Source organism: Pongo abelii, chromosome X (assembly GCF_028885655.2).
Source record: "Pongo abelii isolate AG06213 chromosome X, NHGRI_mPonAbe1-v2.0_pri, whole genome shotgun sequence".
NCBI lineage: Eukaryota > Metazoa > Chordata > Mammalia > Primates > Hominidae > Pongo > Pongo abelii.
Window position 1 is genome coordinate 52,162,232 of NC_072008.2, and position 14,952 is coordinate 52,177,183.

The window sequence follows — 14,952 nt, forward strand, 5'->3', positions numbered from 1 at the left end:
CTCCCATTTTGTAGGTTGCCTGTTCACTCTGATGGTAGTTTGTTTTGCTGTGCAGAAGCTCTTGAGTTTAATTAGATCCCATTTGCCAAATATCTTCAAAATAATGTGTGCACAGCAGAGTCCTGGGGTAGGTACCCTAAATGGTTGGTTGGATATCCTGGCGGAGGCCAGACTGGTGCAGTAGGATGATAGGGGAAGGACTGGGATGGCCTCTGAATCTGGAGCCTGGCATCAACCTTCCCTGTCTCTGACAGAGCAGTAAGCTGCAAAAGGGCTCACATGTGGGAGTTGATTTTAGTAAGTTTGATTTGGTGTGGAGAGGGGCAGGTGAATGATGCAGAAAGACTGGACTAGAGGGCCCAGAGGGGACCAAAATAACAAGTGTAGGCTGAGGCCAGATTGAAGAAAAGCCTTAAAGACAAGCTTGGGCAGGTTACACTTTCTCCTGGGGCATTAGACACATACATAATGTCAATTTTTTTCATCGACTGGTTTTAGTATCCATTAATTATTCTTCCCTTGTTTAATGATTACCATGTTTATTGTGCAAAAATAACTTTCTATTTCCATCATTCTTTCTTTTTCAGCTTTATTGAGGTACAGTTGACAAAAATTGTATATATATATATACACGTATATATATATACGTGTATATATATATACGTGTATATATATATATGTATATATATATATACGTGTATATATATATATATATATATATATACAGAGTACAACATGATGTTTTGTTTTGTTTTTGAGATAGTGTTTCGCTCTGTCACCCAGGCAGGAGTACATTGGCGCGATCACAGCTCATTGCAGCCTCAACCTCCCAAGCTCAAGCGATATACCTCATATAAACAGAATTACATGATGTACCTCATAAACAGAATTATACAGCATTTGTCTTTCTGTAACTTGTTTATTTTACTTAGCATAATGTCTTCAAGGTTCATTCATGTTGTAGCATGTGGCTAATAAAAGTCCATTATTTTTCAAATCTGAACAATAAAGCATTTTGCTTATCCATTCATCTGTCAATAGATATTTTGAATTCTCCCACCTGTTAGCTATTGTGAATAGTATTGCTATGAACATGGGTGTGCAAACATGTCTTTGAGACCCTGATTTCAATTCTTTTGGATATATACCCAGAAGTGGAAATACTGAAACATATGGTAGTTCTATTTTTAAGTTTTTGAGGAACAGCCATACTATTTTCCATAATAGTTGCACAATTTTACAATCCCGCCAGCAGTGCACAAGGGTTCCAATTTCTCCGCATCCCCAGTGACACTTATTTTCTCTCTTTTGATAGCAGCCATCCTAATCGGTATGAGGTAATATCTAATTGTGGTTTTGATTTGCATTTGTCTGATGATCAGCCATGTTTAGCATCTTTCAATATGCTTGCTGGCCATTTGCATATAATCTTTGGGGAAATGTCTGTCTTTTGTCCATTTTACAATTGGGTTACTTGTGTCTTTCTTTTAAGAAATAGGATCTTGCTCTGTCACCGAGGCTGGAGTGCAATCGTAGCTCACTGCAGCCTCAACCTCCTGGGCTCCAGTGATACTCCCACCTCAGCCTCCTGAACAGTGAGGTCTACAGGTGAACGCCACCATGTCTGGCTAATTGATTTTTTTTCTTTTTTTTTTTTTTTTTAGAAACAGGTTCTCACTATTTTGCCCAGGCTGGTCTTGAACTCCTCACCTCAAGCGATCCTCCCACCTCTGCTGAGCTAGGATAACAGGCATGAACCACTGTGCCAAACCAGTTATTCAATTTTTTGTTGTGGAGCAGTATTTTTTTATATATTCTGCTTATTAATCCCTTATTAGGTATATACTTTGCAAATATCTTCTCCCATTCTGTATGTTGCCTTTTCACTGTGTTGACTTTGTCCTTTGATACACAAACGTATTTGTTTGATGTAGTCCCATTTGTCTATTTTTTGCTTTTGGTGTCATAACCAGAAATTATTTGCCAAATCCAGTGTTATGAAGATTTTCTCCTATCTTTACTTCTAGGAGTTTTTAAATTTTAGATCTTACATTTAAATCTCTAAACTATTTTATTAATTTTTATCTTGTAAAAGGTCTATTTTACTTTTTTGCAGATGGATGTCCAGTTTTCCCAGCACCATGTGTTGAAGATTGTCATTTCTCCGTTGAGGAATCTTGGCACCCTTGTCAAAGATCATTTAACTACATATATGAGGGTTCATTTCTTGACTCACTATTCTATTTCATTGGTCTATATGTCTATCTTTATGCCAGTACCATATATATAAAATAAATATTATAATATATAATATATAATATATTACTGATGAAAATAATATATTTGATGAAAATATATATATATTTGATGAAAATATATATTATATATAAAATATATAATATATTTAATATATATATAATATATAATAATATAATATATTATATATAATATTATATATATATTATGGTTTTCAGTGTATAAGTCTTTTTGCTACCTTGGTTGGGTTTATTCCTAAGTATTGTATTCTTTTTCATTGTATTGAAAATGGAATTGTTTTCTTAATTTTCTTTTTGAATTGTTCATTGTTACTGTATAAAATGCAATTTATTTTTGTGTGTTGATTTTAGTATCCTACAAGTTTCCTAGATTTGTTTATTAGTGCTAACAGTTTTTGTGTGTGGAATCTTTAGAGTTTTCAGCATATAAGAAAGATCATGTCATCTGTAAAGAGAGATAATTTTACTTCTTCATTTCCAGTGTGGATGCTTTTTGCTTTTTCTTTTTCTTTTCCTTTTCCTGATTGTTCTGGATAAGACTTTAATACTGTGTTGAATAGAAATGGCTGCAATGGTCATCCTTGTCTTATTCCTTAACTTAAAGGAAAATACTTGGCTCATTAAATTAGTTTGGGAGTGTTTTCTATTCTTATGTTATTTGTATCTTATATTGTGTGAAATCAATACTAATTGTTTAAATACTTGGTTATATTCTCATGTGAAGCCACCTGGACCTGTAGGTTTCTTTTTATGGAGCATTGAAATTACAAATTATTTTATTTAATAGTTATATACTTCTTTCATCTCAATTGAATTTTGGTATCTTGTAGTTTTTAAGGAATTGGTTCATTTCTTCTAAGTTGTAGCTTTTATAAGCATAGTTATTTGTCATGTTCCCTATTATCCTTTTAATGCTTGCAGGGTCTGTAGTAATAGTCTTATTTCATTCTTGATATTGGTCATTTATATCTTTTCTGTTTTTATTTTTGTCGGCTTTACTGAAGTTTGATCAATTTTATTGATATTTTCAAAGAACCAGCCTTTGTTGCATTGATGTTTTGTATAATTTTCCTGTTTTCAATATTATTGTTTTCTATTCTCGTCTTTTTTATTTCTTTCCTTCTGCATGTTTTAGGTTCACTTTGCTCTTCTTTTTCTAGTTTCTTGGAATAGAAACTTAGATCACTGATTTTAGATCTTTCCTCTTTCTAATGTAAGCATATAGTACTCTAAATTTCCATTTCATCTTTGCTTTGTAGTATTCCACACGTTGATATTTTTTGTTTTTATTCTCATTCTGTTCTATGTATTTTTAAAATTTTCTTAGAAACTTTGATTCATGAATTATGTAGAAATATGTTGTTTAATTCACAAGCATCTGTAGATTTTCTGTTGTTTTTCTGTTATTGATTACTAATTTCATTTCTTTATGGATAGAGAACATACTCCGTATGATGTCAATTGTTTTAATGTTGTTGAAGTTTTCCCCATAGTGTATCCTATTGAATGTTCCACTGGTGCTTGAAAAAATGTGTTTTCTGCTGTTGTTAGTTGGAGTGCTCTTTCTATATATATGTATCAATTATATCATATTGGTTGATTGCTTTGCTCATTTCTTTTATATCCTTCCAGATATACTGTTTAGTAGCTTTATCAATTGCTGAGAGTGCACTGTTGAAGTCCCTTAGTATAAATTTAAGTGTGTCTATTTCTTTTTTCTGCTCTATCAGCTTTTCCTTCATATATTTTGAGGCTCTTTTGTTTGATGCATACACATTTAGGATTGTAGTTTCTTGTAAATCATTGTAAATCTCGGTGATTGACCTTTTATCATTACGTAGTGTCTCTCTGTCTCCAGTAATTTCCTTTGCTCTCAATTCTACTTTATTTGATATTAATATCAATACTCCTGCTTTCATTTTTGTTTTGAGACGGAGTCTGATTCTGTCATCCATGCTGGAGTGCAGTGTCTCACTGCAACCTCCACCTCCCAGGTTCAAGCGATTCTCTGGCCTCAGCCTCCCAAGTAGCTGGGATTACCACGATGCCCGGCTAATTTTTTTTTTTTTAATTTTAGTAGAAAAAGGGTTTCTCCATGTTGGCCAGGCTGCTCTTGAGATCCTGATCTCAAGTGATCCACTCGCCTTGGCCTCCCAAAGTGCTGGGATTACAGGCGTGAGCCATTGCGCCCGGCCCCTGCTTTCATTTCATTAATGTTTGCATTATACATCACTTTCCATCCTTCACTTTCATCCTTTGTATTTTTATTTCTTTTAAAATTGATACATAATAGTTGTACATATTTTGGGTGTACATGTGGTATTTTGATACCTGTATACAATGTGTAATAATTAAATCAGGGTAATTGGGATATCTGTCACCAAACTTTATGTTGTCTTTATGTTGGAAGCATTGCGATTCTTCTAGCTATTTTGAAATACACAATAAATTATTGTTAACTACAGTTTCTCTACTGTACTATTGAATACTATAACTTATTCCTTCTATCTAACTGTATTTTTGTATCCCTAAAACAATTTCGCTTCATTGCCCCCCTACCTTTTTTGGCCTCTGGTAATTACGTTTCTACTCTCTGCTTCCACGAGATTCACTTTTTAAGCTCCCATTAAATGCACATGGGAACATGCAGTATTCACTCTTACATGAATGAGAACATGCAGCATTTGTCTTTCTGTTCCTGGCTTATTTCACTTGAGGTAATGACTTCCAGTTCCATCTATGTTGCTGCAAATGATAAGATTTAATACTTTTTTATGGCTGAATAATATTTCATTGTATACATGTACCACATTTTCTTTATCCATTTATCCGTTGATGGACACTGAAGTTGATTCCATGTCTTGGTTATTGTGAATTGTACCACGATAAACCTGGGAGTGCAGATATCTCTTAAGTATACTTATTTCCTTTCTCTTGGATATATACCGGGCAGTGGAATTTCTGAGAAATATGGAAGTTCTATTTTTAGTTTTTTGAGGAACTTTTCTATAGTGGCTGTACAAATTTACCTTCCCAGCAACACTGTACCAGTATTCCCCTTACTCTGCATTCTTACCAGCATTTGTTATTCTTGTCTTTTTTATAATAGCCATTTTAACTGGAGTGAGATGATATCTCATTGTGATTTTGATTTGCATTTTCCTAGTGATTGGGTATTTTCTCTATATCCATTGGTCATTTGTTTGTCTTCTTTTGAGAAATGTCTATTCAGATCTTTTACCCATTTTAAAATTGGATTTTTTTTTTTGCTATGAGTTGTTTGATTTACCCATTGTATTAGTTCGTTTTCATGCTACTGATAAAGACATAACCGAAACTGGGAACAAAAAGAGGATTAATTGGATTTACAGTTCCACGTGGCTGGGGAAGCCTCAGAATCATGGTGGGAGGTGAAAGGCTCTTCTTATATGTTGGCAGCAAGAGAAAATGAGGAAGAAGCAACCTTTAATAAACCCATCAGATCTCATGAGACTTATTCACTATCACGAGAATAGCACTGGAGAGACCAGCTCCCATGATTCAATCACCTCTCCCTGTGTCCCTCCCATAACATGTGGGAATTCTGGGAGATGCAATTCAAGTTGAGATTTGGGTGGGGACACAGCCAAACCATATCACCTATATATTCTGGTTATTAATCCCTTGTCAGATGAACAGTTTCCAGATATTTTTTCCATTATTCAGATTGTATCTTCACTTTGTTGATGGTTTCCTTTGTTGTGCAAAAGGTTTTTATCTTGATGTAATCTTATTTGTCTATTTTTTACTTTTGCTGCCTATGCTTTCGAGGTCTTAAAAAAATCTTTGACTAGACCAACAGTCTAAAATGTTCCCCCAATGTTTTCTTTTAGTAGTTTTATAGTTTTAGGTCTTAGATTTAAGTATTTAATCCATTTTGAGTTGGTTTGTGTATATGGTGAGAGATAGGGGTCTAGTTTTGTTCTTATACATAGACATATCAAGTTTTCCCAGCATCAATTATTGAAGTGCCTGTCCTTTCTGTAATGTGTATTTTGGTTCCTTTGTCATTTAGGTCTTTTTATCCATTTTGAGTTGAGTTTTGTGTATGGTGTAAGATAACAGTCCAATTTCATTTTTTTCCTTGTGGAAACCCAGTTTTCCCAGCACCGTTTGTTGAAGAGACTATCTTTTCCCCCATTGTGTTCTCTTGGTGCCCTTATCTACAATTAGTTGACCGTATATGTGTGGATTTATTTTGGGGCTCTCTATTTTGTTCCACTGTTTTCTATGTGTTTGTTTATGACACTACCATACTATTTTGATTACTGTAGCTTTGTAATATAAGTTTAAATAAGGAAGTGTGATCCCTCCAACTTTATTTTTCTTCCTCAGAATTCCTTTGGCTATTCAGTGTCTTTGTGATTCCATACAAATTTTAGGATTATTTTTCCTATTGCTGGGAGGAATACCATGGCAATTTTGATAGAGAGTGTATTGAATTTGTATATTGCTTTAGGTAGCATGGGCATTTTAACAATATTATCAAGTTAGTGCAAAACTATTTGTGGTTTTTACTGTAACCAAAAGAAATGGCAAAACCCACAATTACTTTTGCACCAACCTAATAGTTCTTCCATTTCATGAGAATGGACTATCATTCCATTTATTTGTATCTTCTTCAATTACTCTCCCCAATGTTTTATAGTTTTCCATGTGCAGGTCTTTCATCTCCTTGGTTAAATTTACTCTTAAATGTTTTTTAATGCTACCATAAATGGGATTGTTTTATACCCTGCAATTTTCCTGAATTGATTTATTAGTTCTAACAGTTTTTTTGTGTGGAATCTTTGAGGTTTTCTATATATAGGATTATGTCATCTGCAAATGGAGATAATTTTACTTTTCTTCTTTCCAACTTGAATACCTTTTATTTCTTTTTTAGCAGAAGTAAGTAATAATGATTAGAACAGAAGTAAATCAAATAGAGAATAGAAAAACAATAGGAAAAAATCAATAAAACTGAGTGTTTTTTTTTCAAAAAGAGCTAGACTAAGAAGAAAAGGCAGAAGAGTCAAATCAATAAAATCAGAAATGAAAGGGGTCATAAGGGGCTATTATGAACAATACACCAGCAGACTGGATAATTCAGATAAAACGGACAAGTTCCTGAAAAAATACAACCTACCAAGGTTGAATCAGGAAGAAATAGAAAGTTTGAACAGAACAATAACAAATAGATTGAAGTGGTATAATAATTTAAAAGCTCCCAACAAAAAAAAAAGCCCAGGAACAGATGATTTTATCGCTGAATTCTGCAAAACATTCAAAGAAGAATTAATACAAATACTTCTTCAACTCTTCCAAAAACTAGAGCTAGAGGGACTATTTCCAAACTTATTTTATGAGGCCAGCATTACCATGATACCTAAGCCAGACAAAGACACCATAAAAAAAGAAAACTTCAGGCCAATATATCTGATAAACATTGATACAAAAATTTTCTATAAAATATTAGCAAACCCAAGTTCAACAACACATCAAAAAGATTATACATCATGACTGCTATGATTTGAATGTCTTCTCCAAAACTCATGTTGAAACTCAATCCCCAGTGTGACAATATTGAGAAGTAGAGCCTTTAAGAGGTGAATAGGTAATGAGGTCTCTGCCTTCATGAATGGATTAATCCATTTATAGATTAATGGATTAATGAGTTAATGGACTAGTGGGTTATCATGGGAAGGAACTGGTGGCTTTATAAGAAGAGAAAGAGACTCAAGCATGCTCTGCCACCTCACCATGTAATGCCCTGAGCCGCCTCAGGACTCTGCAGAGTCCCCAGCAGCAAGAGCGTTCTTACCATATGTAGTCCCTTGACCTTGGACTTCTCAGCATCCATAACTGTAAGAATAAATACCTTTTTAAAATAAAGTACCCTCTTTTGGATATTCTGTTATAAGCAACAGAAAAGACTAAGACGATGGCCAAGTGGAATTTATCCTTGGCATGCAAGCCTGTTTTAAAGTATGCATATGAGTCAATGTGATACACTAACAGAATGAAAGATAAAAAGCACACAAAAATCATCTCAATTTACACAGAAAAAGCATTTGACAAGGTTCAACATCCTTCCTTGATAAAAATGCTGAACAGTTTAAGTATAAAAGGAAAGTTTCTCAGCAAAATAAAGGTCATTTATGAAAAACCCACAATTAATATCATAATCAATGAGGAAAAATGAAAAACTTTTCCTCTAAGATCCAGTACAAGGTAAAGATTCCCACTCTCTCCACTTCTATTCAATATAGTACAGGAAGTACTATGATGTAAATTTCTTGTAGATAGTATACATTGGATTTTTTGAAAATTCATACTGCCAATCTGTTTTTTTGCCAAGTATTTAAAAAATTGTATTTATAATTGACACATACTAATTATACATGTTTATGGGGTACACTGTGATGTTTCAATACATGTATACATTGTATAATGGTAACATGTATTGAAACATGTATACATTGGGTATACATGTATACATGTTTGGGTAATTCACAGATCCATCACCTTAAACATCTATCATTTCTTGGTGGTCTAATCTCTTTTTAATTGGTATATTTACACCATTTATATTTACAATAACTGTCCCTATTTTAAGGCTTAAGTATGCCATTTTGTTCTCTGTGCATCTCTCTGTTTTTTGTTTCTCTCTGTCTCTGTCTCTCTCTCTCTCTCTCTCTGCTCCCTATAGGTTATATGAACATTTGTTAAGATTCCACTTAGAGTGAAGTGTAGAAACATTACTTTTGATGTGTTTTTGATCCTGTGTTAACACTGCTTAATTCTTGGTGTTTCAATTTGGTATAATATATTGCTTTTGCCTTTATATTTTCCTATAGTGCTTGATTTTTATAAAGCAATGAATATATAATAAATTTGTGAAGTCACTATCCTATTATATTTGTAAATGTAGCTATATATTGTCAATGAAAAAATGTGGCTGATTTACACTGTTATTAAAACTTGAAAATCCTCAGTATTTATAGTTTTTAGACTTGATGCACTTGAGATTTGAGCAGCAAAATCCTTTTTTACACATGACCTAATTTTTTCTATGATCATATCAGTTTCTACCCAAGCATTAGTGATTTAGGTCACTCGGATGGGGGCAGGTTTCTCTTATAACTCATCTCTAGCTCAAGAAAAGCCTCTTTCTCTCAAGCTTCTTCCTCACTACTCCCTTAGAGGAAGGAAGACCAATGTGATAGGTCAAATTCTGGAGCACTGTAAGGAGTACCACTGTGCATTGCTAGGTGACACCCATACATGTAAGACACATCTAAGCTCTTCTCTTTCTTATGATACTGAAGTGATGAGATAAGCTGGTGCTGACTGTGAAAGCTGGGCATTGACACACTGGCCTCTCTTTCTTCTCACTGGAGATTTTGGGCTCCGTCATTCCTGCCTACTAGGGGTCAGCTGATGATAAGATTTCTGTAGAATAAAAGAGGCAAAGAGACCCTGCTTCATTCTTGTGCCTAAACCTGTGCTTCAATTCAAGTTGACCTGAGGGCTCTGCACTGACGGGTCATGGGAACTGGCCCAATGAATGATATTTCAGGTCCTTGTGTGCGTGTCTTTTTCAAGGAAAGCCCTAAGGGGGGCAATAAAGCAGTGTAACATAGGAGTATGGTATTCTTGTAGCCTCTGAACAAATGCTAACCCCACACTGTCAGATTCTTACCAGTAATGCCACATAATTGGATATCTCTCGCTCTACTGCAGGTGGTGCAGATGGTGACCCAAATGTCATCATCCACATTGAAATGTCACACATACCCATTCAAATAGACATACCCATTTAAATAGACATACCCATTCAAATAGACATGCCCTCAGGTGTTGCCATGCCCCCGTCCAGATGTCAGCACTAGGTGTTTGCAGATATGATTGGTGGACTTCATGTATGAAAAGACAAGGGTAACTTTCTGTAGTTCTTAGTAGTTTCAATCATTTGCAGAGTCATTATTCCCTCCCTGTTCTCCTTTTTGTTTCTTCCCCATTTATTCTTTAGGGTGTTCTATGATACTTAGCCTTATTGGCACCTGCTTTCATTTCCTGAGTTCATGTCAAGATGTCACCCGTACCCTGTCTTCTTAGAATTCATGGTGATGCAATACAGGCAACTTGAATAAAAAGACTGATGGGAGGCCTCTTGAACTCTGTTAGTTTCCCTACTCTTTACTTTTCTTTTTATGTTTCATGCACCATCCTCAGGGGCTGTGAAACCAGTTCTTGGTTTTTAATCTAGTCTCACAGTAAGCAGGTTGTCCTCATTTAGCTACAATTTTACTTCTCAATAATTTAACTCTGACATTAAATTGTCCAAACTGACAAACACATCCCAGGTGAACTTGCTGTTTTTTGCCACTTCTCAGTTGTCTTAATTACAGTTAGAATTGGACAATTAAGTTCATCTTTAGTAACTGCACACACATCTTTAACTAATTGTTAGCTTTCCTTGCACATAATGCTATTCTATGTACCTCATATTATTTGATTTCCTTGAAAGAGAGAGCACATATCACTCTTGTGTTTTCAAGAAGTAACTTTCAGCTCTCAGTAAGTTATGTATTTGAAATTTTGTCCTGCAGCATTGCTACTACTTTCCAATATAAATTTTCTCTTGCACACAAACCTCACACAGGCTCATGTCAAATATTTATATAAGCATAGTCAAAATAGGGTGAATAAATTTCTCTTTGGTGGTCAGTTTCCAATTACACCTTCACATGACAGGTAGAGCCTGCTTTAGAGTCTCTATAATCAATCCTAAACTGTCTGTTACACAACAGTTTCTCCACCATTGGAAAATCAATTCTCTGTTCCCATGGGCTTTGGTAGAGTTACATTCCTCTGCCATCTTGAAACAAATCCATTTGTGAGATCATACTCATATCACATGGTGCCATCACACAAGTTGAGCCCTAGCGCAATGGTAATAAAGTAAGTATTCCTAATATATGCTCACGAAAGGGGACTGGAATCATCCTATGACAAAGCTAGGATTGGTGCAGTAAAGTGGTCTCAGGATGGGAGGCACTTTTCCATTTCTGTTAATCTGAATACTGAAAGTCTTGACGAAAAGACTTTATCAGCTCGTATTAACAATACTAACTCATGAGGAATTAAAAAATTTAATACCAGGCCGGGCGCAGTGGCTCACGTCTGTAATCCCAGCACTTTGGGAGGCTGAGGGGGGATGGCTCACCTGAGGTCAAGAGTTCGAGACCAGCCTGGCCAACATGGTGAAACCCAGTCTCTACTAAAAATACAAAAAATTAGCTGAGCATGATGGCAGGTGCCTGTAATCCCAGCTACTTGGGAAGCTGAGGCAGGAGGATCGCTTGAACCTGGTAGGCAGAGGTTGCAGTGAACCAAGGTCACACCATTGCACTTCAGCCTGGGCAACAAGAGCGAAACTTCGTCTCAAAAAAAAAAAAAAAATTAACGTGAGAAACCTGTAACACCATCTTGCAGCTTTGGACCAAGCTTACATTGTTTAATGGTCATAGTTGGTAATATTTATTTGTGTCAGGGGAATAACATTTTCATGGCTCCTGAATTTAAGTTTCCTATTTAGTAGGTTTATTTTTATCTAATGAATTTAAAATACCAGCATGAGTATTTTGCTAAGAGAGAGGATTAGATAACATCCTAGTGTTCCAGAAAAGGGTATGGATACTTCACCACAAAATATTCAAAATATTCCCAAGAGAAACTTTTTAGCAATGACAAATGCAGTAGTTTATGCTATTCACTACGTGAAAGAAGAGGCATCCACCACTCTTGTTCATTCCCTAAAGTGCTGGTAGTATTTGCTTTGTAACAACATACCCCTGTTAAAATTCTTTTAACTATCACCTGTAGGATAAACATAGAACTCCGTGTCATGTGCCTTTAAGATTTTCTATGTTTTGACTAAACTTCCTTAGCAGGCCCATTTTTCTCCCTGTTCTCCCGAGAGTCACCACCCACTCTTATCCAGCACCTTCATTAACATAGAGCTCTCTGTCCTTTTCTTTTTCTTTTTTCTTTTTTCATACTGTGCATGGGAATAACTAAAACCTTTATTAGATATGATTTTCCATTAACAATAATGTGAAAATTACAATTATGAATTCAAAAGGCAGTGAAGTCTGAACATTTAAAAAGAAGACTGGGTGTTAGGGAACAAAAGGTAAAGGAAGATGAGAATGTTTCTTTTATACTATTCATTATCTCCCCTCTGTACACAGTGTTGCATATATACAACCACTTCATTTTTACTGACTTTATATAATAGTGAAATCCCCTCAAGCAACCTAGGGTATACAGTTGGGGTCCAACTTTCAGGGGGTGCGGGGGGGAGTAGAAACACACTTGATTAACAGTTTTCACCCACACATTTTAGACAATTTTTTTCTTTTTTTGCCAAGATTTTAGTAGTAAGTTCATAAATATAGGAAATACTTTCACTTCTTCAGTGTTAAAATAGAAAACCAAACAGTGCTGACAGTAGTGGCTTAATTATTGGTATACAAGAAAAACACAACACCAATGGGTTTTCTTAATTATGCATTTTAAATATCAGTATGTGCATTTGTTTTTACAGTTATAAATTTTCTCATCTGTTTTAGACAACAGCTTGTAATAGTTTTGAATCCATTAAGATGTTGCTTTCAATTTGAAATATTTTGTGTATACATGTATATAAAAAATAACCCAATGTATGACTCATCTGACAGATGTTTAAGATCAATAAAGGCTTATTTTTCAACATGCAGTTAGGAAGAGAGGGAAGCAAGCCAACCTCTCTACACTGTCTTTTTGCTGGCTTGTTTTTGCACTGGTATCAATAGTGGTTTTTGAAGGGAACTGTGTGCCATCAGCCTATCTAGTCAAGATTAGATACCACAATCAACAAGAGGAGTAGAAGAGATGGGGAAGAGGGAGTAGGTAAGTGTTAGATATCAACTTTTTTTAAGTGCGCATTTTGTACTCTTCTAGGTATGGGATTAAAAACAGGCCAGTGAGGAAAAAAATGTTTTAATTAGGAAAAAACTGCAATCAAATCAAGACATAATAGCCGAATTAAGTTCTTTTGATAGACTGCATATATAGATGTTTAGCCATACTCTTAGATGAACTTTTTAAGAGTAGAACTTCATATCCAATTTACATGCTCTAGATACCACCTTTCTTATTTTTTATAGTAAGGTCTGGTATTAAAATACCCACTTGTACATTGACAGCTTTAAGAAAAACAGGACACAGAGAGAGTCATTATTTTCAGCAGCAATGAAATACCACATACCAAATTCAAGTCACTATCAGAGGTGAGTGTCACACAAAGTCACCAGGTATAAAATTGCTAGTTCATTTTTAAATTAATAACTTGAAATTACCCATGCCTCCCCACCCCATTACATCTTTTTATAAACAGAAAATATTTTGCTATTTTATACATAGGCTAGCAGCCTTGTTTTAATATGAAAGTGCTAATTCATTTACAGATTTGTATAATCAGTTATGTAGTGCTACAGTAAGTGTCCAATAATCTACATAGGAACAATGATGAATGAAAATGATGAAGATTGAATAAGGCTATCAGGTTACCTTATCTTATTTACATATAAAGAATAGATACCCAATGGCGAGGAAGAGACAGAAATTGGACAAATACCCATGGGTGTAAACATTACATCTACTTTTGAGCTTTATACTGCAAATGAAACATTTTAAATGGTCCTGTAGCCCATGCCTATTTTTTCCTCAGAAAAAGAAAAGCTGCCTTCATGACATCCCCTCTTGTTTCAGATTTCCACAGTGTCACTTTGAAGCTTCAGAGTCAGGATCTTACTTTCTTCAAAAAATAAAGAAAATATGCCCCCTAAGGTACCTCCCCATCCCCTCACCCCCCAAACCCCGCTGGTTTCTTTTCCAGTGCCAGGTTGCATGATCAGGTCCCATCTCCTCGGGTTGTTGGTGTTTGTTTGTTTGTTTGATTTTTCCATCTATTGATCATTAGTTTAGAATAGATAACATAAACCACTTCTGGAACCACTACTAGGAGGAACACAAGCTCTTCACTGCAATCACACAGCAGGAAAGAAAGAGATAACTCAATTCATCCGTGGTGCTGGGCCTCCAAAATTCAAAGAACTTGGCACAACTGGAGCACTAAATTTGTATCCTCCATGCTTCTCAATCATTTTGGATTTATGGGCTGCTCTTCTTTGATCGGCCAGAGTTGCTATGTCTTGTAACTGTTTTCTTTGTTCTTCATTAAGACTGCGTGAGTCAGAGCCTGATACCACACAGGATTACGATTTTGAATAGTCTGAAAGATAGCTTTAAATATCTGATACTCATCAACAGGGTTATCTTCATCATCAATGATTGTGGAATAGCCTTCCAGAGCAGTCTCTTCAGCATCACCTTCTTCCCAATCTTCATCATCTCCATCTTCACCTGCCTGCTTAGCCAGAATCTCCAAATATTCTTTCTCATCTTCATCAATATAATCTTCATCACTCCCCAGTTCCTCGGTTTCATCATCATCTTCAGCTTCATCATCATCATCACTGTCATTCCCGTGTTCTGCATGGCAGGCATATGCTCTTTTAAATCCATTAAATCTACTGAACAAGAGCAT

General features: G+C 35.2%; 1 pseudogene; it reads right to left on the reverse strand.

Annotated features, from left to right (window-relative positions):
* Positions 1-14,363: 14,363 nt before the first annotated feature.
* Positions 14,364-14,952, reverse strand: LOC100445444 (importin-7-like; annotated as a pseudogene).